The sequence below is a fragment of the Pseudonaja textilis genome, chromosome 6 (assembly GCF_049901715.1).
Source record: "Pseudonaja textilis isolate UNSWEBS1 chromosome 6, rPseTex1.2, whole genome shotgun sequence".
NCBI lineage: Eukaryota > Metazoa > Chordata > Lepidosauria > Squamata > Elapidae > Pseudonaja > Pseudonaja textilis.
This window is the reverse complement of record NC_141995.1, coordinates 26,672,189-26,696,361: the sequence shown is the minus strand read 5'-3', so window position 1 is coordinate 26,696,361 and position 24,173 is coordinate 26,672,189. Positions and strand designations below refer to the sequence as shown.

The 24,173-nt window shown below is 38.7% G+C and overlaps 2 long non-coding RNA genes across 2 annotated transcripts in view; both read right to left on the bottom strand.

Moving 5' to 3' along the window:
- The window catches only part of LOC148125427 (uncharacterized), a 174,022-nt gene that overhangs the window by 128,564 nt on the left and 21,285 nt on the right, over positions 1-24,173 (bottom strand). The window lies entirely within an intron of this gene.
- The window catches only part of LOC148125428 (uncharacterized), a 30,948-nt gene continuing 11,391 nt past the window's right edge, over positions 4,617-24,173 (bottom strand). Inside the window, exons 2-3 of the long non-coding RNA XR_015744112.1 lie at positions 6,233-6,312; positions 4,617-4,657 (exon numbers count right to left, since the gene is read on the bottom strand). This is a non-coding gene — a long non-coding RNA (uncharacterized LOC148125428). The remainder of the gene's footprint in view (positions 4,658-6,232; positions 6,313-24,173) is intronic.

Here is a 24,173-nt window from a genome sequence, read left to right as displayed (position 1 = left end):
GAAACAGAAAATTAATTTGTTTCAGAACGCTTGATATTTTAGGGGGAAATAAGTGGCAGTCATTCTAGCCATAAGTTATATAGGTCCTTAATTTATGTTTTAATTGTACTTGGGCTAAATCCAGTTTTATGATCTTATTTTGATGTAGAAAATTAGGTTTTATATCAACCTTGAATCACACTTATAAACACTGACTCCTGTTCCTATTTCTTTATAGAAAATGTTTTAATGTTGGCAAACCAACATTATCTTGTGGTCTGCTGGAAGCATTTTTTCCATGATCTATGGCTCTTGATCAGGGCAATTCTGTATCTCCTTTTCTTGAGCACTCAATGTGTGTTAAAGTTAATTGGGATTTATCTCTCTTTTTAAAATATAGTTTTTATTGTATGTGGTGACATTGGTCATCCAAACAACAGAGGAAGGGATGAAATCTCTCTATGCTTGTTCTTAAATTATCACTGAGTGGTTTGCCTGATTGTAGAATAAATTTCTCTTCTTCTAAAATGGATAATAGCCTTCCATAATTCCTTCATGTATTATCATGTTCCATACATTAAAGCAACAGTGTAGCCACATTGTTAATCTCAGGCCCAAACCATGAATAATTTTTGAGCCTGACCCAATATCCAGACCCTAGGTGATGGGAAAGTAGATGATAGATAGATAGATAGATAGATAGATAGATAGATAGATAGATAGATAGATAGATAGATAGATAGATGATAGATAGAATATATAGAATTTTTTATTGGCCAAGTGTGATTGGAAACACCAGGTGCAAATGCTCTCAGTGTACATAAAAGAAAAGATACATTCGTCAAGAGTCAAGAATCATAAGGTACAACACTTAACAATAGTCATAGGGTACCAATATGCTTGTAGATTAAACATGGTACCAAAGTATAAGGTAACATATGTAAATAGAAGCCTGTAATAGCCTATAACAGTTTTTTCTCATTTCAAATGAGAAATTAGCTATATTAACCCCAAGGTCAGAGCTAAGGTCAGCACTGGGAGCAGTGGTGGGATTCAAAAAATTTTACTACCAGTTCTGTGTGCGTGGCTTGGTGGGCATGATAAGGGAAGCATACTGAAAAATCCCCATTTCCTCCCCACCCCACTAACCTGCTTTCCAGCTCCGTTCTCCTGTGCAGGGCAACAAAAGACCCAGCCGATCAGCTGGGATTCGGGAGGCAGAGAATTGATGGGAGGAGGGCCAGTCAAAGGTGGCATTTGCTGGTTCTCCGAACTACTCAAAATTTCTGCTACTGGTTCTCCTGAACCTGTCAGAACCTGCTGAATACCACCTCTGTCTGGAAGGGATAATGACACATCCTCATAGTCCTTCTAGTATATCAGGGGTGTCAAACTGGCGGCCCATGGGCCAGATGCATCATGCATTGGCCACGCCCATCCCAGCTCCATGAAGCGGGGAAACATCGCAATACATCATGTGATTGACACCCGTGTAGTACATGAAGCCTCCCACATATGAATCTATGGTATTTCCATATCTATATCCAGTTTCTCTTTAGAGGTCATCTAAATCTTTCCAGTATGCCTTGTGCTGTGTATACATAGGGTAGATTGATAGTTTGTCATAAACATATGTCCATTGTTTGTTTTTCCAAACTTGCCATTTGCCATTTCCCCAGAATTCTGCCTTGGGTTTTTCAATAATCAGAAACTTGAAGGATGGGGAGAGAAGGTAGGTAATACTATACCTGCTATTACTGAGGACTAAACAAATCAGACTGCAAATTCTGAACATAGAACTCCAGAATAAGACAGATTGTTTTTTATTTTTATTTTTTTTGCTTCAGGCCCAGCTTGTTCCAGATTGCTTTTCCCCATATATTCCCCATATGGGTTTCAACACACATGATGGCAGTGACAGCACTTACTATTGCACTTGCTGTGCCTATGAGAAGAGAAAGGCAGGGTTTTCTGAATCACACTTTGGGTTCCAGCATCAACTTATCTACTCTTTTCTAGCTGTGCCTGTGCTGTACAGCATTCACAAACCCTATTTCAAGTTTTATAGTTAGATAAATTCACCAAGTCAAATGTAGCTGTCCTTTTCCCATAGACTTGTTTTCACACGGAAGCTTTCAAAGTGGTACTGTGCAAAGAAAAAGAAATAAATAGAAAAGCATCTTCAAGCTGTAACATGAAATCTGAAACCATTTTCTTTAATTTTGCAGCGCACGTAAGAACATGAGTCCTTTCCTGATCAGCTAGAACAGGAGTATCAAACTCAATTTCATTGAGGGCTGTATCAGGGTTGTGTTTGACCTTGGGGAGGCATGGCCAAATTGAGCATGGCCAGCATGATGTCACTCATGTTGTGGGGTGCCTATGGCAGCCCAAGCACTCTGCCAGAGAAAATGGGCTCCTGAGCTCCATTTTCGGCTGCAATGGCCTCCTGCAACCCTCTGCTAGCAAAAATGGCGCTTGGGGAGGGCATGCATGCCCTTTCCCTGAGCTCTGTTTTTGCTGGCAAGGGCGCCATGGACCGATCCTTCACTGTTTCCAGGATGGTCCTGCGGCCCAAATCTAAGCATTCTGTGGGCCAGATCAGGCCCCCAGGCCTTGAGTTTCACACCCCTGAGCTAGAACAACCCTTATTCTACTTACTTTCTCGTAGTTGTATAAATAAGGTAAGACCCATCTGGGTTTTTTCCCCAGTACTATCTTTATCTATATATAAATTCCACTATGTTCAATCAGAACTACTCTATCCTTGACAAGGGTCCATAGCTTAGCTAAGTGCCAGCATCTATTTTAACTTTATGTTATAAAACTCAATAAAATATCTAATAAAATAAAATAAAAAATAGTTAATTTGCAGATGAGGCTGTTTGGAAATCCCAGGATTTTTTTAAAATCACAGGAGGTAATTTATAATTGTCAAGAAAACTATCTGGGTATCTCCACACGGTCAGCAGGTTGTACAGGATCACAGTTCTTAAGCCTTTTGAATCCAGTTCAACATAAGAATAAACGTTGGTGTTTGCATTTGCTTTTTCTGTTCTCCTAGTTTGCATTTTTCTTCATGCTAAACATTACTTGCTTCTTAAAACCATATTTCCACAATGGATTTCAAATGCTGCACAGTCTTTCTCCTGCCCTCATTCATGTGTGTATTCCCAATGAAACTACAGATTGAATTGCTTGTCTTTCAACATACACCACCTTTCATATAGAACATTGCTGCTTAGTTAGTCTTTCCTTCAAGATGTGCCAGCTTCTTTTTTCTTGGAATTGTGATTCTTTTCCATGAGGGATACAGAGAATTAATTAGAAATTATCTACTGAAGACTCTTTCTACTTTCATTATTTAATTACATAGTCAATTCTAAACATTAGGTTCTATCTTTTTGGAAAACAACATCTTTCTTTCTGTCTCTCCCACTCATTCTCACCCTGACTGTCTCTCTCACACAGTCCCTTTCTCTCCTCCAATGTAGCATTTGCATCCAAAGACTACTATTATATTGGATTTGGTTCTTTTTTAATTTTAAAATATGTGCATACAGCTCAAACATAAAGCAAAGAGAAATTTTGCTCTTGAAAAGTGCAGAAAGCAGCATTTAGAAAAAACAAAATCCTGTCAGCTGGCAATGTGTATACAGGATATTGTGAGAAGTAAATTGAACCCTCATGCAATTCAGGTCTTCCCCTTATTGTTTTTCTTCATTTTTTTAAATTCTTTGTTGGCAATGGGCTATTACTACACAGTAAACAGCGGCTTGCAGATCCTGACAAATCAAGCTGCTGAAATGATTATTTATCCCTCTTTAAGACTGCTTCCATGGCCTGCAATTTGCAATTTGTGATATGGTCCATGATGTTTTCTTCAAGTACTTCACAATGGACCTTGACACTGGGGGGGGTGGAGGGGTGGAAATAGTGGCAAACCTGAGTGACATTTTAATAGCATACTATTTGCATTTTTCCTTCTTTCTTTTTCCTTGTTAGCAGTCTGTCTTCTTTAATCATGTCTCCTCCATACATTTCCAGGTTTTGCCTTTGTCAATCTAGAGAGGTAGAAACCCTTGCTATTGTTATTATATAGTGTCCGTTTCATGATGTTCCCTGATCATCTACAAATATGAAGGTCATACTGATAACTTTTAATTTATTACTTTTTTCAGGTAGCCAAATATCTTCACCGAGTCATACAACTGTGCAAAACTTTTAATTAGAAATGTTGTTTATTTTCCTAATTTTTCACCTTCCCAATAATGAGTTGTATCAACTTATTTGTCTTTTTTATCATAAAGGCTGATCAAATAAAACTATGTATTTATAATTTCCATGAAGCCTGACAACATGCTCCAGGTGAGATAGTCTGACTAAGCTGGGTGAAGGAATTTATGGCCTCCAGATGTTCCTGGACTCCTAGCACCTTGTATGGGACCCATCTGGTGACCCAAACATTTCCCATTTCTAAATTAGTTTTCCAAAATGTAACCTGTCCTTTTGAATACAGAATGAGAAAAGGAAAAGCCCTACTTACAAAGCTAAATAGTGGTGGAATAACAAACCTTATATGTTGATTTCATATCAAACCACTCATGGTATAACTGAAAAGCTATGATGACTCAGTGCCTTCTTTTCTGTGTTTTGTCATTGTTATTGTTTCTTCTTCCTTTTAGGAGAATAGACAAAATAGAAAAAGAACAACAAAGTAATTATGATAAATTATAATAGAAATATATTCAGCACAAAAACAACAGGCATTTAAAGTCTGGAGGATTCTATTTATACCAGCAATATGCTGTTCTGAAAGTTATTTAAAGCTGACAAATCACTCCTACTCCAAGGATGTACATCCCAGAGTTATTTCCCTTTGGAAAAGCTGTTTTCAGAAGCCCCAATTAACCTTGATTGAATTCTGCCTTAGTAATATCAGGAATTTTAATTGACTGGGAAGGTGATAATAAATCTCTGCTCAAAATACAGCTTGGCCATTAACAAATCCTCTCTTGGCAAAGCAAAGTGTCACAAAGAAGAACTTAGCTATTTTTCTTTTAATTTTCATAGAAAGCCATTTTTATACAAATAATTAGATATTTGTACCAAGTTGTTTTTACTTACAGAAGGTTTGATATAGCATTAGATTAGAAATTAGAAAGCTCTAGCCCACCTTAAAAATGAAATCAACTGGATGACCTTGGGCAAGTCATTCACTATCGCCCCAGGAAGCACCCAATGGAAAATCACTTTGGAAATCTTGCCAAGGAAACTATAGGAACCTGTCCAGGTAGTCAGTAGAAGTCAAGACTGACTTGAAGCTCCCCTCTCCCAAAAAGGGTTAGTTAACCATTCAGCTAGTGGCCATGACTAGTGGTCATTTCAAAAATAAACTCCACTACTGCAGTATGAATACATGTTTGTGTGCTGGGTTTTTATCACTTTCAAAATACAGAATAGATGTATCCCTTCCCAGTCAACATTTGTGTGCGTTTTCAAAAATCCATTTTGTTCCAGGACTTGGCAAACATTCTTAAGTCTTCAGAGAACTCGTCCTAGAATTAGCTTCAGGTTATAGTTTTCATGCAGTTCCTAATTAAATAGCATCCATAAAACTTACTTTGCTTTTCTACTAGGTTGAGCTTATATTATTATAGTTAATTTACTTAATTATATCATTCACAACATCCAGAATTTAAAACAGTTCAATAATTATGCAGTTCCGGCCTGATTTCTATAGGATTTGTTTCATAATTCCTTGGGAATTGAAATCCCAAGCTTTAATAGTTTCTTGTAATACTGTTGCTTTAAATTCTACAGAGGTTATAGTCTACAAATCAACAAAGTTTCTCTTTTGACTACATAAATGTATTTCTGCATCACAATCATTTTGAAAGCATCGTTTTCCATTATTGCTTTTGCATTCAGAAAAATTTATGCTTTTGAAACTAGATTTAGTCCTAGATTTTGTTGAACTTAGAACAATCAAGTTTCAAACTTCCAATCTATTAAAAATCGAGCTCCTTAGAAAGTACTAGCCCCTTGTTTTGGTAGGTACCTTGAAGATTATATTCACATGTCATATCTGTGCCTACCCTACATTCTGGAATAAGAAATTTCTCACTGTGAATTTTGATTGAGTGCAGCTCCCATTAAACAGCCAATGGTAAGCAATGCTGGAAATGATATTTGGAGAGTTAAAGGAACATAGAACCAACCTCCAAATGAGAACATTCTAACTATCACTGACCTTGTCATTCTCTCATCATTTCTTGGTGGCTTGTTTCATCTTATTCCCTTTTCTATTCTTCTCAGAGAAGAGTGGATACACTGGGAAGAAAAGAAAGACCATGTCTAAAATTTCTGAACAAATTTCAAGAAAGGTTAGGGCCGATATTTCCTCTTATAATTCTTATTTGGAATGATATTAAAGCTAATGAATTATATCTTTTCTAGCTGCAAAGATCCATAGCAAAGGGAAAGTTTCTGCCTCAAATTTTAAACATCTTCCTATGGAGAAGCATTTTTAGAATACATCTCTTGCTCATTTTGATATGCAGCAATGGAAGTGGATGTTGTAACTATAAGCTATTTGTTTGCTATTATCTGTCTTATAATTTATATTTAATAATTGTTCATTTGAGTCTTTCCTGAAGGTCAGATACAATTTTTTAAGAGAGATTATACATCCCAATTTGCAAGAATCATAGCTAATTAATCTACATGGAACAATCTCACAGATAAAACTTAGGCTAAACCTGTTAATGTTTTATCTTAGTTTTAAAGCATCTGGCTTATTCACATGAATGTGAAACATTCCCCAGATTGAACTATATATACAAACTTTTAAACGTTTGTTATGATGTCTGCAGACTTTGCAATGATTATATTTCTATATCTTTTGTAAGAAATTATTTTTTTTAACTATGGTTGATAGAATAAGCAACTGTTTATCATATTTATATGGCTCCCCTTCTGAAAGATCATGACTCTGCATGATGTACAATTTAAAAAATCATTAAAAACTAACAGTTAAAAATTCAGCAATTAAATCACCAAGGGCAATAAGGTTCACACATAATGTTAAATAAACCACAGTTGACCATGTTTAATAGTTAAATTCACAAATGATGAAATAAATATGGAAACCACCATTCTATTCTGTTTGCATAATGTATTGCATTATTCTCAACTTTGGCTTATGCATACGTGCTAGGCAGTAGTGGGATTCAATTTTTTTTACTACCGGTTCTGTGGGCGTGGCTTGGTGGGCATGGCAGGGAAAGGATACTGTAAAATCTCCAGTCAGAGGTGGTATTTGCTGGTTCTCCAAACTACTCAAAATTTCGGCTACGGGTTCTCCAGAACTGGTCAGAACCTGCTGAATACCACTTCTGGTGCTAGTGCTTCAGATGTGGTGACTGAGGTAGAATTACCATTTACGGAAGCCATTTTAAATGAAGAATAAGATCTATTACGAAAACTCTACCAGTGTATGTTTATCTAAAAGAGGTAAGAATAATAAAACCATTGCCAAACATAGCTTTCTCCTAAACAACGATTTCAAAATTTGCACTAGAATAAAAGCAAGAGAAATTATATGCTCACTAAGATTTATTTTCTCGTGTACCAAGATGAGTTGTAACCTTTGTTTGGTCCCAGAATTGTGCCTTTCAAAAATGCAAAGATAATATACAGATAGTCTTCCATTTACGACCACAACTGAGACTCAAATTTCTGTTGCTAAGCAAGACAGTTGTTAACTGAGTTTTGGCTCATTTTACTACCTTTCTCACCAAGGCTGTTAAGTGAATCTGACTTCCTTATTGACTTTGCTTGTCACAAAAGGTGATCATTTGACCCCAAGACATTGCAACTGTGTTAAATATATGCTAGTTGCCAAGCATCAAAATGTTGATCATGTGATTATCATGATCATGCAATGGTCATGTGAAATATGGTCATACAGTAAGTCAGTAAGGTCATACAGTAAGGTCATACATATATGGTCATACAGTAAGACAGTAAGTTGCTTTTCTCTATATCACTGTAACTTTGAATGGTACTAAGCAAATGATTATAAGTCGAGGATTAACTGTATATTATGGCCCTAAAAATGTAGGTAAAACAGCATCTTGTGCATAGCAGTGATATGAAAGAGATTTATGCAATGCCTTGGATTTCATTTCCAGAAAGTGCTTTGGAGGGAATGGGAATAAAACATAGCATCTTTCTACAAACCCTCCAAGCAGCTGTGTTTTTCCCTGAGAAACAGTCCAAATGTTTTAAGGCATTGCAGAGAGGTGTTGTGTTGTGTTGGTGGTTTTACTACACGGCTGGTGAAAAAGATTTGGATAACGTTGTGCACCTTTTTCCCCTTAGGTACACGGTACATATGCCTGTATAATCTAACATAATGTTTGAATATATAACACAGAATTAAGCAAGCTTTCATTTTAGTTATAAAACTGAATGTTCAATAGGGTATATTTTGGCTTTCCCTTTGTGGATATATGGGTAGAACAGGTTGTTCTTTCATATTGTCAATCCAAAAACCTTTGGAGACAGCCGAGTGAGCACTGATGAAATGCTCTCCTGTGAATCTCCACATTGTGCATCTGTACAGCAAAGTTAGAAAAGAGTGATGCAAATAAAGCACTATTTGTGGCTTATGCTCACATTATAAACAGATGACACAGCAAACATAACCTTTCAAAGTTAGCTACTTTGCCAAACATTTCATCTCAAGTCTTCTAAACATGACATTTCATAGTGTTACAAACGTAACAGGCTACTCAGCTATATTAAATACCATATGCACTTTGAGTAACAGTTTTAGGAAAGAAATATTGACACTGAAGTCCCTCAATAATAAAACAGGTTCCAGTGTAGGTCCTGCTTTGCCTGTAAATGTATAAGACTTTACAAAATGAATCCTTGCAGGTGGATCAGCTGCATGAATCTTGCCATCTGAAATTCCCAGATAATATGCTTTTTGTTTTTTTGTTTTTGTTTGATATGTTATATTAACTCAACCATGGTTTACAGCTTGACTGTCAACTTCAAACCAAACCTGGAAGCAGCCATTTTTCTGTTCCTCAGTTGCCACATTTTAGAGTGGGAAGGGAGGAAGGAGGTTGGAATGCCTTACTAGACCCAACAGAGAGTTTTCTCGTGAGAACCAAGATCATCTCTACTGACAATGGATAAGGTCAGAGAAGGAGGGCCTGGAGAGCCCACCAATTAACCCAATTGGCCAATATGACCTGTGACACTTGGGGATGGGGTTATTTCCTATTTTAATTATATTGAAACCGCAGGAAAGATTTAGAGTTGGTTTTCCTTTAGACCTGTGCCAATATGATGTACTCAATAAAGAAGATCTTTGAGGAGGATTCTAGTCTCAGAGTTCTGATTTGCTTGAGTTCATTAGTCAGAATCTTGACATAGACATTATGTGTGCAGCAAGCTGCAATGCTTGTTCAACAAACTATGTGTAAAACAAGATATGGCTTAATGCATTGTATGAAGGCACCAATTACCATTGTTGACCTAGAATAGCCCTCCTGGATTTTAAGTGGATTTCTTTTCCAGCCCTTTCAGGAAATGCTAGAAATTGAATGTAAAATGTTTGCATGCAAGCATAGCTACTTTAAGTTATTCCAGTTTTATTTCACTTGGTTAGATTTATTGCTACAATCATGTTTTTTATCTTGAAACTGATAACTCTTTCTTTAAAAAAAACTGATCAGGTGTCTCCAAGCCAGCAACTGAGAAGCAAGAATTTTACACAGAATACTGAGGTTTTTTATATCCAAGCTGTATTTCATGTGGCTTAATATACTATAGTTGGAAGTGAAGGTTTAACAGCTTACATCAGAAGAGGCTATATAAAACAGGTCATTAGATTGAAAAGTTTCATGTGTTTTGGAAAATGATCAGATGAATTACATTCCCTGCCATGCACTCATTCCACACTGACAATTTGAAAAGTGCCTTTAGGAAGAACAGAAAGTGATGTTCATGATGGGCAGTTTGCTTTGCTACTGAGAACAAGGGCCCCAGGCCCTTGCAATTTTGTTTGATATTGATTTTTATTCTTTCTCCATCCTGCCTGACTATTCCCCATCCATATATTGCAAGGTAATCTGATTTGCAAGAATATTCCAATTAAATCAGTAGGTCATCCAATTCGTAGCTTAGAGAAATTTAGCTCCAATATAAATATTCCATTTTAACAGGCCGTAGATATGATTTGTCAATATATTTATTATCCTGAAACTTCATTAATGATACACAAAGAAATGCATTAAATATAATAGTTTTAGCATATGGAGTGGGGTCTTAATCAAAACTATCACAAACGGTAGAATGGCATTAATTTGAACTGTCTCTGCCAACTGTTTCACAAAGTGTCTTTTTCCCTTTATGGGTTTTTGAAAAAGAGATGGGTGGGAAATCCAATATGAAATCATCAGATTAAAAACCAGGAGACTATAAATTCTAGTTCTGCTTTAGGCATCTAAGTCAGCTGGGCAACTTTGAGCCAGTCATTCTCTCTCAGCTCAGTTCACCTCACAGGGTTGTTGGTATGAAAATAGGATGAGGTAGAAGCATGTTCCCTTCTTTGAATTATTTATAAAAATAATTAAGGCAGGAATTTGAAAAAGGAAAAAAAACCAACTGCATGTTACATATTTAATATATAATTTAGCCCTTCAATATTAAAAAAATCAAATAATCCCATTTTCATTTGTTTCAGTGATTCGTGTAACCAGCATCTATCTCTATGTATATATGTGTAATATTTTCCCCCATAGTATGTACAATTGATTTTAAGAAACACTGATGCCCTGTTTTTTTCATTAGCCCCAGAAACACCTCCATAATACATTTTATTATTGAGTTATCTTACAAACTCGGAAAATCCATTCACAGAATTATATTAATAGTGTATTTGTTGTTGTTTCATTATATCTCTGGGGTGAAGCACAGAAAATTATCTATCCATATCATAGTTTCTCTACAAATAAAATTATTTAGAAGAAATAGGAATGCCAAGTAGTCCACATTTAATATTAAGTGCAGAGAAATGAATACTTCGCAGAAAGTAAAAAAATAAAACTTGAGCATTTGTTGTTTATAGCTGTCAACTTATAACACAATTGGATACATTTAGTTGGGTAGGTGGGAATATATTTTACAGTAACAGTTCCTAAATAACTAAAATGATGGACCATAGTTTACTATACCATTACTCTTACATCAGTTGTCTTAGAGCAGTTGGAACAAACAAGTCTCTCATTTTAAATCTTGGCAGAATAGGGAGTGGAGAGTGGGCACAGGAATAAGAGAAGAATCTTCAAGAGGAAGTAAACAATTTCTCTGCTAGTTTATCCCACAGTTCACATTATTTTTTATTTCAGATTATTTTATTAAAAGAAAAAGAACAATTAATGGAGAAACTGTCAGGTTGCAAAACAAAGCACCATCTTGCCAGCATCATCTTTATGTACAAGAATGACTGTAGGCACTACAAATGCCCCTTAGGCAATCTTGGCAAATAAAAACAGTAGGTGACTGCAGCACAATTTGGAATTGTGCCCATCTGTAAAAAAAAAAAAAACCAAAAGGGCAAAGTTAAGTTTATAAAATAAATAACACTAAGTGGACCAAGAAGTTCAACACTTCAGTTTGTCTATTGGTAAACAGGATTTATTTATTTATTTTTGGAGTGGTCATATACCACACAACAGTTACTTTGTTAATAAGCAATATGACCATGATGCCAATACCTTACCTATCCAAGCATTATAGTTAAATCATCCTTTTCCAAACCTGGTCTTTTCCAAATGTGTGGGGATTATAGTTTCTACAGTTCTTATTTGACATACCAGATAAGCTGGTCTAGGAGTTATTTTCCCTGTGTATTTAGATGGCACAAGAATTACATCCTTTTGCCGCTAGAGAATTTGTAAGAGACATACATCTTTTAGCTGAAATTTAATCCTCCCAGAAAGCCTGTTTTGTAGCTTCCTTCCTCATTTTCAATACAATGTGTAAGCAAATACAGGTTGTCCTCAAGTTATGACCGTTGGTATTAAGTATGGGAAATAAGAGGCTGAACCAGGGCTTAGTGCAACAAGGTTTATTTACAAGGGCTGAACGTGCTTGCTCAGCCTGGGACTGGCTCGCAGCGAACAGCTCAAGGGCTGGACCCAGCAGCCTGCTTTTATAGCAGGCTGCTGGGGAAACCCAGCCAATGAGGAGGGGCAGCCGCCCGCAGCCGAACGGACCTTGGTGGGAACTTCTTCAAGGTCCAGGGACATAACACCCCTTCCCCCAGATGCGAACACGCATAGTCCTTGAGGTATACGGGAGGCTTGTGCTGACGCCCAGAGCGGCGCAACTCTGGTGTGCTGTTCAGTGGATCAGAGTCCGTTGGCGACTGTTGGCTCGATGATGAGTCCCGAGTACCACCCTCGGTCGGAGTAGGTCCGGGGTCAGTAGGGCTGGGCGCTGGGAGTGTCCTCACGCCGTCTGGCTCGGATGGGTTGGACGCCAGGTCGCCGCAGTCATCATTTGGATTCTCTGGTCCGGCTGGAGCGTTAGCAGGTCATCGGAGTCGATGTCGCTGTGTGGAAGTTGCAGCGGACTCTCACCGGTCTGTGCCCCGAGTCGCGGCTGACAAGGGTGCCCTGGCGTCCGAAGCTGGTCCAGATGTCGTCTCCAGACCCGGCCATCTTCCAGCTTAACCCGGTATGATCTGGGTCCTGTGATGGCTACGATTTCTCCTGGGATCCACAATGGGTCGCCAGCGAAGTTTCGCGAACACGGGTTCCTGCAAGACAAAATGCCTACTCCCGATGTGGAAGCGAGAGGAGAGTCAGGGCAGTAATGTGGGTGGAGCCTGTCCAATACAGTTCGCAGGCGTCTGCCCATCAGAAGCTCGGCCGGGACTTGTTGGTTACTGTGCAAGGGTTGAATGCTGGCTTAACAGGAAACAGGATAGTTTGTGGTGCCAGTCATCCTTGTTGAACCTGGCCAGGGCTTCTTTAGTGGTCCTAACAGCTCTCTCTGCTAGCCCATTACTGGCAGGATGAAAGGGGGCCGTGAAGATGTGACGAATGCCCAGGTTGGCCGTGAAAGCCACTGAATTCGGTTGACGCGGATGGGGACCATTGTCGGAAACAATGGAGTCTGGTAGACCGTGCGTTACGAACAGGCGAGTCAATGCCTTGATGACTGCTTGTAGAAGTGGTCGTGGATAGTTGTGCCACATCAATCCACTTTGAGTAAGAGTCTACGACCACGAGGAACATTTTGCCATGCAATGGGCCCGCGAGGTCGATGTGAATCCTGGACCAGGGTGCGTTGGCACTTTCCCACTTGGTGGGGGTGGCAATTGGAGGGATGGACGGGAAACCTGGCAGGGATGGCAGGAGCTTACCCATTTGTTGATGTCCTCATCAAGGCCGGGCCACCAAATGTAGCTTCGCGCCAACGCCTTCATTCTGACGATGCCAGGGTGGCCTTCATGCAACGCCTCCAGCACTCGGGTACGCAGAGATGTCGGGATGACCACTCGAGTGCCCCATAGCAGGCAGCCCTGTAAGCTCGACAGTTCCTGTAAGCGGGTCTTAAATGGCGTGAATTTAGCTTCAATGTCACTGCCCGGCCACCCCTCCTCACCCAGTCCAGTACCTGGGCGATCGTTTTGTCCGTTTTGGATTTATTGGCAATATCAAGGGCAGTGATTGGTAGGTCCAGTTGGGTGACTTCAAAAATGGCGTTGACCGGGCAGGGTCTTCAGCTGGGTCAGGCAGGGGCAGCGGCTAAGAGCGTCTGCGTGGGACAATGTTTTACCCGGGCGGTGCACAAGTCTATACGAGTATGCTGCTAGGAAAAGGGTCCATCTGGTCATTCTGGGGGACAGAATTTGAGGGGTCTGCTTGTCACCTGCTAGTAACCCTAAAAGCGGTTTGTGGTCGGTGACTAGCTCGAAAAAGTGGCCAAAGAGAAATTCGTGAAATTTCTTCACCGCTGTAACAGCTGCCAAGGCTTCTTTATCAATTTGACTGTAATTGCGCTCTGTTGCAGAGAGCGTCCTGGAAAAAAAAGCGATAGGGGCCTCGGAGCCGTTGGGCAGTCTGTGACTTAAAACTGCCCCAATGCCGAAAGGAGATGCGTCTGCGGCCAGTACTAATGGGAGGTTGGGGTCAAACTGGATAAGCACTGCCTCTGATGTGAGTAGCGACTTGACTGCGCGGAAAGCGGAGTCTTCTTTGTGTCCCCAGTGCCAAACCGTTTTTTATCCAGAAGTCTGTGGAGGGGTTCTGCCACAGAGGCTTTATGGGGCAGGAATGACGCGTAAAGTTCAAGAGCCCCAAAAAGGCCTGCAGTTCTGCTTTGAGGTTGGAGTGGGTGCCTCGTGTATTGCCTTAACCTTGGACTCCAGGGGTGAATGCCTGAGGCGTCAATTTTATAACCCAGAAAGTCCACCTGTCTAGTGGCAATGGCACATTTTTCTTTTTTAACTTGAGGCCATGCTGCCTGAACCTCTCCAGGACTGCTCTAACTCTCTGGAAGAGTTGGGGTCTGTTCCTGGCCGAGACTAAGATGTCATCGAAAACGATGGCTCCACAGTAGGTCAGGAAATGTGCTTTCTTTCGGTGTTCCCCTGCCTCAGCCAATCCGATGGCGTCGATGTAATAATTAAATCGATTCTTGTATGATTCCCACTTCTCCTCATCTGGCTTGAATGCTGGGAAGGCTGGATTGGCGTTCATGTTGTAGGTCTGCTGGTTAACCTGTTGGGGAAAAATGCTCTCTCTGGGTAGCAGTAGAGGTTTGGTGCCTGTGCTAGGCAAGTGCTCTCTCTCTGGGGTAGCAGTAGAGGTTTAGTGCCTGTGCTAGGCAAGTGACTTCAGCTCTGGTGAAATTTCGCAATTCCTCTCTCTCTCTGGGGATCAGAAGGTGTTTAGACTGCAACGGTCGTTGGTAGCGTCTTTTGAAATTCGCGCCTGTGTGGGCGTTAGTGACTTGTAATACAACGCTGTGTTGTATTTGAATGTGCTTCAGCTGACAGCTATTCAATTTCGCGCCTAAACGGCACGAGCGGCTGCGGCTCGCAGCGCTTCTCACTCGCTGGCTTGTTCACTGATCGCTTTCTCTCTGGGCTGCGATCAGCGTTTGCCCTATTTTAGCTGACCGCCCTCTCTCTGGGCTGCGGATCAGCGTTATAGTGATTCAGCGTTCGTTCTCATTTCGGGCTGATCGCTCTCTCTGGGTTGCGGTCAGCGCTTGCCCTATTTTGGCTGATCGTTCTCTCTCTCTGGGCTGCAGATCAGCATATTAGTGATTCAGCGTTGCAGCTTGCCTCTGGTAGCCATCCCACCTTCGTCGCCAGTATTAAGTATGGGAAATAAGAGGCTGAACCAGGGCTTAGTGCAACAAGGTTTATTTACAAGGGCTGAACGTGCTTGCTCAGCCTGGGACTGGCTCGCAGCGAACAGCTCAAGGGCTGGACCCAGCAGCCTGCTTTTATAGCAGGCTGCTGGGGAAACCCAGCCAATGAGGAGGGGCAGCCGCCCCCGCAGCGCGAACGGACCTTGGTGGGAGCTTCTTCAAGGTCCAGGGACATAACAGTTGGTTTAACAACAGTCCGAAGTTACGATGATACTGGGAAAAGTGACTTACAACCCATCCTTGAAGTTATGACCATTGCACCACCTGTGCAGTCAGTCTCATGATCATGATTTGGGCACTTGCCAGTAAGTTCATATTTACTATGGCTGTTGCATCTTGTGCTGCATCCTGCAAATCCAGCTTCCAATAATAAAGATCAATGGTTGAAGTCAGATTTACTTAAAAAGTCACATGATACATTTTATAACTACATGCTTTAATGACCACAGGGATTCACTTACTGACTGCAGTAAAATTGATTGTAAAATCAGATCTGATCGTGTGACTCATTTAAAGATTTCATCACTTAGCACCTGACATTCTGGTCCCAATGGTTGTCATAAGTCAAGGATGTGTACTACCTCATGTTTCCCCCAAAATAAGATCGTCTTATTTTTTTTGCCTCCAAAAAAGTCACCAGGTCTTATTTTCAGAGGGGTGTGTGGTAAACTGACTCACCTCACTTGCGTGTGTTGCCCCTGGTCTTCCTTTCACTGTCAGAGGCCTTCAGGAACTTCTTTTGTGGCCAGCAAGGCTTTCCTGAAGGCCCCTGTAGCCAATAACAGAGCTCCAGATCTGGACCTCTGTTATCAGCTACAGAGGCCTTCAGGAAAGCCTTGCTGGCTGCAAAAGAAATGGGCTGGCAAGGCAGGTGTCAGAGTGTGCGAGGCCTGGCTGCAACGGTTTGAAGGTAAGTAGTAGGGCAGCTCCACCCCACCATCCCCAGCCTAGCTTAATTTTTACCCATGCACCATGTAGTGGCGGGGTAAAACCTTTTTAATGCGGCGCTGTGAATTCTGTGTATTCACAGCCAAGAGTCATTTAAAACTAATTGTACCAGATAAGAACAAGCCATTTCAAGGTTGCAAAAGGCTGCCAAGAACAAAAGACTAATTGCAGATAAATATCCAAAGCCAGAAGTTTCCAAAAACAAACCAGAGTAAGCAGGGCTTCATCGAGGACTCTGAGTAGAAAGAACTTCTTTGCTTCCTGCAAAGAAGCCAACCCTGAAGGCTGGCTTTTATCCCTTATGGAAGGGGCCTTCACCTTCCAGCCTTACTCCTGAGTCGCCGGTGCTATTTCAGCTTCTCTTTCCTTTGAGCAGCCCTACACGCACACACACTGAGCACAGGCTTTCCAGGGTCTTCTTTGTCACTGCTGCCAGACTCCACAACCTCAGAAGGCAGCACCCCACTCTCTGATAGTCCTGGCCCCATCCCTGCATCATATGCAGGCCCCTCATCCGAGTCCTCGCTCTCAGAGATCGCTGCCGTCCGCACCTGCTGCCGGCAAACCAGAACACTGGGTCTTAATTAGGGTTTATTTGGGGGGTAGGGCTTATATTGGGTGCATGTGTAAAAATCAAGCTAGACTTACTTTCAGAGTAGGTCATATTTTTGGGGAAACATGGTATATATAAAGGAGCTTCAATGATGATATGCCAGTGGCCAGGTAAAGAAAGCAAAACAAAAGTATTCAGGTATTTGTATTATAGGTCCCACTATTGTTATTCGTAGAAAGGAATTTAAAATGCTCTGAAGCTATGGAACAAATGTTTATTGCTTACCCTGCAGCAAGAAGAAGAAGAGGAAAAAACCCAGCTGAGTTTCCATTAAAAATATTCTATTTATAGGATTCATGCTTCACTACTAAGAAGGCTAGGCAGCTTTTGTATTTGCATTGTATAGCTATATTCTAAATTAAATAATCCCTACAAAATCATTTCGATGAGAGTGTGAGAAGATCAAAATCAGAAAATAAACATTGTATCGCTCCTTTTTCATACAAGTACGCAGCTTTGTTTTGGTCTCTCCTCTTAGAGAAAAAAAGATTAAAATACAATCAGTCCCACCACCTGCACACTGCAGACAGAAAAAAAGAATAACCAGCAATGATGTTTTGAAATCCAGCAGAATACACCTGTTTAATTCAAAATTGCCAAGAGGCTGGGACAAAAGGAAGCTTGCAGTCTTTGTTATCCCTCTCCCCAATGGTCTTCAAAATATTTCAATTTACCAAAGCAAAAACTAGCATCCCTCCCAAATGAGGGGGTGGGAGAGGAGAGAGAGGCTTCTTCTATGGAAAATGAAGAAAAAGGAGCTGGAGGGGGGAGGAACATGCAACCATTTCCAGGCGTTCATCAGCATGTTTTCCATGCTCAGGCAGTGACATCTAGTGATGAAAACCAAAATGTTCAGATACAAAAAGGAATTCAGAAAATAAAACAGAGTAGATTGATCTAAATTAGTGAAATAGGATGCGATTAGTTTTTATCAATATTCTATATTCAGGGAATGCGGGGAATCCCACGAAACACACCAATAACATTGGTAAATTCAATGGAATTGTTTTACTTTGTATTCCTTAAGCAGTAAGTCCTCATTCAGTATCATCTATAAATTTGCATTAAGCTACTGAGGTTCATTTTTTTGCTTTTAAAACAATCAATTTTTAAAGATCAGGTTTTATTGGTACTGTTCAAGGTTTTTTCCCTTTATCTTTTACTTAACTATGAGGTAGCATTTGCTATACAGTTATCTCTACCTGCAATTTCCCTGTTTTCCCTCACATCATTAAATATTATGAAAATACTTATCATGAAGCTTTTCTCTCCCACAAAAAGGACTCAAATTAGTGGAACTCTCAAAATAAAAAAAATTAAAATGTGTCATTTTACCAAATCCCATGACATCATATCTGCCTCAGAAATCATACTGAAGATAACAGATAATCAGAGTTGGAAGGGACCTTGTAGGTCATTTAGTCCAACCCCCCACCCAAGCGGGAGACCCTACACCATTTCTGACAAATGGCAGTCCAATCTCTTCTTGAAAGTCTCAAGTGATGGTGCTCCCACAACTTCCGAGGGCAAGCTGTTCGATTGGTTGATTGTTCTCACTGTCAGAAAGTTTCTCCTTATTTCCAGGTTAAAGAGGAGAATGTTTCTGATAGAATAGGTGAAGGCATACTTACCCTTTGCAGGGGACAGGGCAGCCAAAAAGCAACTGGATCCCAGATGAAGCCTCCAGATTAAAAAGAGCTCTTGAGATAACCCTCATGTATTCCAGACAGCTGGAACAGACAGCAGAAACAGATGTTTTTGCAGCCATTTGTGATCAGATGGGAATCATGGGTTTATCATCCTCTGAGCTGTTAATATAGATTTTTTAAAGAGTCAAAGTTTGACTTAGCCTCATCTTCTTAACCACTTTGGAATTTAGTTTTCTTATTACTTCTTCAAGATTAAAAAGGCTTCAAAACTGTAAGATAACTAAAAATATCTTCTGTGGGAAAGAATTTCTGAATTTATATTTTTATATATACTTATCTTTACGGATAAGAATGCTTTGAAGGTTAACCACTAGAAAGCACCATATAGCTACCTAAAAGAAAATGCATGATTTATGGATTAAGAACTGTGTGTAGTATATTGCAACAACAAGCATTGAAGAAAATAAAATTCCTTTTAATAACATTGAAAGAACAATATAGAGGACCATAAAACTATAACCTACAAGAGAGGGATGGAAATATTAGATTTACAAATGGAGCTGGAGGACTATTTTAAAAACTCAGAGATACACAAAAAGCAAGATGTTTATTTATTTGAACTGAAATATAAAAGATTTACTGAATAGGCTACATTGAAATTATAAATGAATTTTGATAAAGATGATAGAGACTTTGAGAGAAGATACAAATATATCAAAAGAAAGCAGATGAACATGTATGGAATTGAACAATTGCTAGAAGAAAAAAGAAAAATACAAAATTGATTTGATTATAGTTAGATAATGGGGTGCTGCTTTTAGTATTGTTGAATAGTTCATTTGATTGGGTGGGGTTAATGTTTAGTCTGCCAAGTCTGTGTCATTACTTTGGATATCTATAATATAAAATAATGGGCTGAAAATTTTTGTTACGTTTAACAGTTATTTGGACTGGATAGATTTCATTTTGGAAACATTTAATTGGGTATAATAAGTTGGTTTATATTATCTACAATAGTACTTTCAATGTATAAATAAGAGATCATTTTTTTCTGGTAATGTTTAACAGTTTTTAATTTTGTAATGTTTAATTGTTAATTGAGATTAGATTTTAATTATTAAAGAGAGGCATTAGTGTGATTAAGTTTTAAATAGAAAGGGAACTATGTATTTATGTTGCTAGGTATTTTGTTAACTTTTATTGGATTTTGGTGACTAAAAAGAGACTGGAGGATTTATTGATGATTTATCAAAAATGGTGCAAGATATGGAATGAAGATGTACTTGGTTATTTCTTAAGAGACAGTAGTAAGTTGTCAATTTTGAATATACTTGCTGGGGATGAAGGGGAAGTTATTTCTTCTTTCTTTTAGGAGCTCTGCACTTCTTTAAACTTCTTTAAACTTTTCAATGTATTTCTGTACAGGGTTTTTGTATCTGTTTAACATAATCCTTAACAGAATTATTCTGAGGGAAGCTTTATTCTTGATTAATCAAAACTGCAGCTTAATTTTTAAAATATGTTACTTTCTGTTGTTCTGCAGTAAATGATATTTGCATTCATTCAATTTACTATTCTAGATAAGGTCATCTTAAAGAAATGAACAAACCAATAGGTTTAGATAATACAATAAAAACAGCACACAGTTTCCTGAATATGAGTGCAAAAGCTCAGAAAACAAAATCTCTGGTCCTGATGACAAACTCAGATTGGATCTTGCACAATAAAAACCCATTGAAATCAAGGGCAAGCATTACTGGCTCTTTGTATAGGAAGCAATTAAATCTGGCCATTCAAGAAAGAAGGAAATGTTCCAGGGAAAAGGGAGCTGTTTTGGCTGACGTTAATGAATTGGAGGGCATGCAGATAAGAAATAAAGTCCTTACAATACACTAGATTTTGATAGGTAACAGCAGCCATTACTGGTTCAGCCAGTAAAGACTTGATTAGAAATGACCATCGTTATTAACTAAGATCAAGATAGTTATATGTCAGGAATATAAAGTTGCTTTATTTGATCAAGATGAAAATAGATAACCCTTAATGGATTTTGTGGATCAGGACTTAGCAACTAGGCTTTAAGGATTTGTTTATAGATAAGATATGAGACATTGGAAGACAGGCCATTTGTTGTATTTAGTAAGAGAAATTACTAAAATTCTTTATACTTGTTGTAATGAAGGAGGAAATTGCTTCTTTATATATTCCTTTTCTTTTTCTCTAATATAGTCTTGTTTTTTCTTTTCTTTTTGTCTATTTTTTTCTTTTCTGAACTTTCTATTTTTTCTTTTTATTCCTTTTTTAGTTTGTATTAAGCTTGTTAATTGTAACTTTTAATAAAATTACTATTTAAAAAAAGTGATCCTGGTTATTAATGATCAACAAGCCAGCATTACAGCCTGAAGAAAATGTACTATTAATTGTCAAAGTAAACCAACTAGAAAACATTGGTATTTGTTTTACTGTAATTATTACCTTTACTGAAAGCAATGCTGAACTTCTTTTCAGCAAACAAGTAAAACATTAAGACAATGAAACAGCAGTACTCAAGGCTTTTTTAAGAACCTTGGAACTTATTTCCAGGAACACATTTCTTAGTTCTTGCAGCATAATCATTTTAAGTTCACTAGCATTTGATCACTTCAGGTATGCTATAACACAGGGGTGTTAAACCCGCGGTGTCACGTTGTCACATGACGTAACATGACTTTTTTCTCCTTCACTAGAATGGGGGAGGGCGTGGCCAGCACATGATTCATCCAGCCTGTGGGCCGCTTTGACACCCCTGCTATAATGCAACCAATGGACAGAATTCAGTTCCTATGATAAGAAGGAAGGTTGCTGCTCTTCTAACATTTTGGGAGATGCTACATCTGTATGTAACACTTGAGAATAAATGGAATTATTTTTTTCATTAAAGGGCTAGGCAGCACGAATTCAGTCTTCAAAATATGTTTCATGATTGAGTGTAAGCACCTTTCTATAATACCTTAAAACAACTGTGAATTTCACAAAGCCATACAATCCCAGGAAAAGACACAGATGTTTTAAGATCTTGCAAATAATTGCTATGTTTGCACTCTAAAACATTATTACTATTTTTTTGGAGATCAAATCTGAATCTCTACAAAACCTTAACTCAGTGGGTATAATTTCTGTCAAGACATAGCACAAACACGAAAGAAAATTGAGTAACTGAGCATCAGGTTTCTACTCTACTACAGTTATGGGAGCATAATAATTGTATTTAATCATTACTCTTGAATTTCTCCAAGAACATATGCAAGAGTTCATGTCTATACAGAAGTCATATACATCAAAGTCCAATGGATGCAACATTGACTTTTATCTTTCCCCTGCCTTATGCTCCTCCTGCCTTATGGTGGAACTCAATTGGCTGCAGCTTCCCACACCCTGATAAACATCATTTTGACTCTGCAGAATGTTGTTCTGTAATCATTCAATAGTTCCAAGTGGCTAGCTCTGAACTAAAGAAAGAACATCATGCACCTAGTCTGTATTTTCCTCCTAAACAAACTTTCAACAATAGGGGGGGAAAAATCAAAATGCTTGAAATATTGTATGTCCATGGGAGATGTCAAAGGGTTATAAAAGGAAATCCTACATTTGGACTCACATACACTAACAAGGTGACTTTTCAAGTGCCTATTGATTAGTACTAAACAAACAAAGAATTTGGTACAATTTTATTATTTATTGATTTAAATGTATTGAGTGTCCAACTCTAATGTACAGCAAGTTCCAATTTGAGCTCCATCACTCCCTTTATTTGGAAATTTTAATGTTTAATGATCAGATCTTGAAGCTGAAAAAGGAAAGGGGATTGTCTTGTTTCTGCTACATGATGCTTTTACCTGGACCCATCCAAGATACTTTAATTTACTAAGAACTGTTAGTATTAAATACTACCATGTAGCCTAAGGGTTCTCTCTTCCTGAAAGCTAAATCAGTCAAGAAGCTGTACCCAATTATGTGTGCCTCCAGTATGAAGACTAAACAGAAATATGTGGACTTACATTTATCCAGTGATTTGCAACAGTAGCTTCTGCCTCCATTTCATAAGTGGCCCCATCCTAGATCTTTTTAGTAGCTGTATCATGCAAATCAACTTTTAAGTATTGTTTCCAATCAGAATACACCAGGGAAGAAAGGCATAGTTCTTAATCTATTTTTCTGTTTCCCCCGTTTTCTTCAAACTGATAGTATTGATCATCAGTTTCAAATATTGCCCATAGAAAATAAACTAATTTTACTCCATTGTTTGGTAGGAAGGTGATCAACATCAAACGTATCACATACATGTGTGCCCAGAAGTTTACATTTATTAGGCCTACTCTGAATGTTTTAATTTGATTTATTAGACTAACTGTAAAATTCTGAATTGTGTTCAATTCTGATATAGACAGCCTTAGGGTAATATTTCAGTGAATATTTTAAAAAATCTTACTATAAAGGAAAAGCAAACGAATTTCAGAAATTACTTTAAAAATCCAAAGGTTAGTAATAAGTTGAGTTTTTAAAAATTGAGCCTTATTGCAGCCTCTATCAAGATGCTTTTTATGTTCATAGAATTATTAAATTCCAAGGGACCAAAAGATCATTTGGCACCAGTCCCCACAGTGTACAGGAAAACCAACTGAGCCATCCTCTTTTTAATAACTTCCAGAGATGAAGAACCCACAACGTATGTAGACAGATACTGTTGCACAGATCTTACCAGGAGCAAGTTTTTCCTTATGTCTAAATAAAATCTAGGTTACACCCATTATTTCTAGCCTTTCTCTATGTGGAAATGGAAGATACTTCATGACATCTTCCCTAGGACACCCTTTTATATATGTGAACTATGATATGTCTCTCCTCGGCTTTTTTTCCCCCACTACACTGGGCATCACAAATTCCTTCATCTGTTCCTTAAAGAGCATGTCCTCAATTCTTAGAATCATATTTGCTCCCTCACTTGGTGGTGGCAATTCCTTTAGTACACAGCTGATTTAGTAGTTGCTGGAACCCAAAAAGCAATTCTAGACACATCAAGAGATGTGAGGGGATTATTTAATGTCCATTAAACTGTCAGAAAAAAAGCTGCATTAAAACAAAACAGACTCATGTAAAGATTAATTCACTCAGAACATTGAGATTATAATGCCCAACTGCAGAGATAAGCTGTTTTACCAATAACCATTTATTGTGTTTATTCTTGTTCCCCATCTACCGGGTACATAAGTTTGCCAGCTTCAGTTGAGAGTGTTTAGACAGCCTTTTTCCTTTATAGTATCTAGTTCCTTTCCTTTCTTTTTGGCATTTCATCTTGAGGAACTGGCTCAGTCTCAGTAGGTGATGGTTCAAAGCCAAGCTGCATTGGACATTGGGGAAGTTGTTACTGATTTGATTAGAAAAGTCCTGTTGGTTTTTTTTCCTTTTAGCTTTACCATCAGCTTAAATCCACCATCACCTCTTCCACCCTTTCTCCCTCATCATTGCAACCTTTA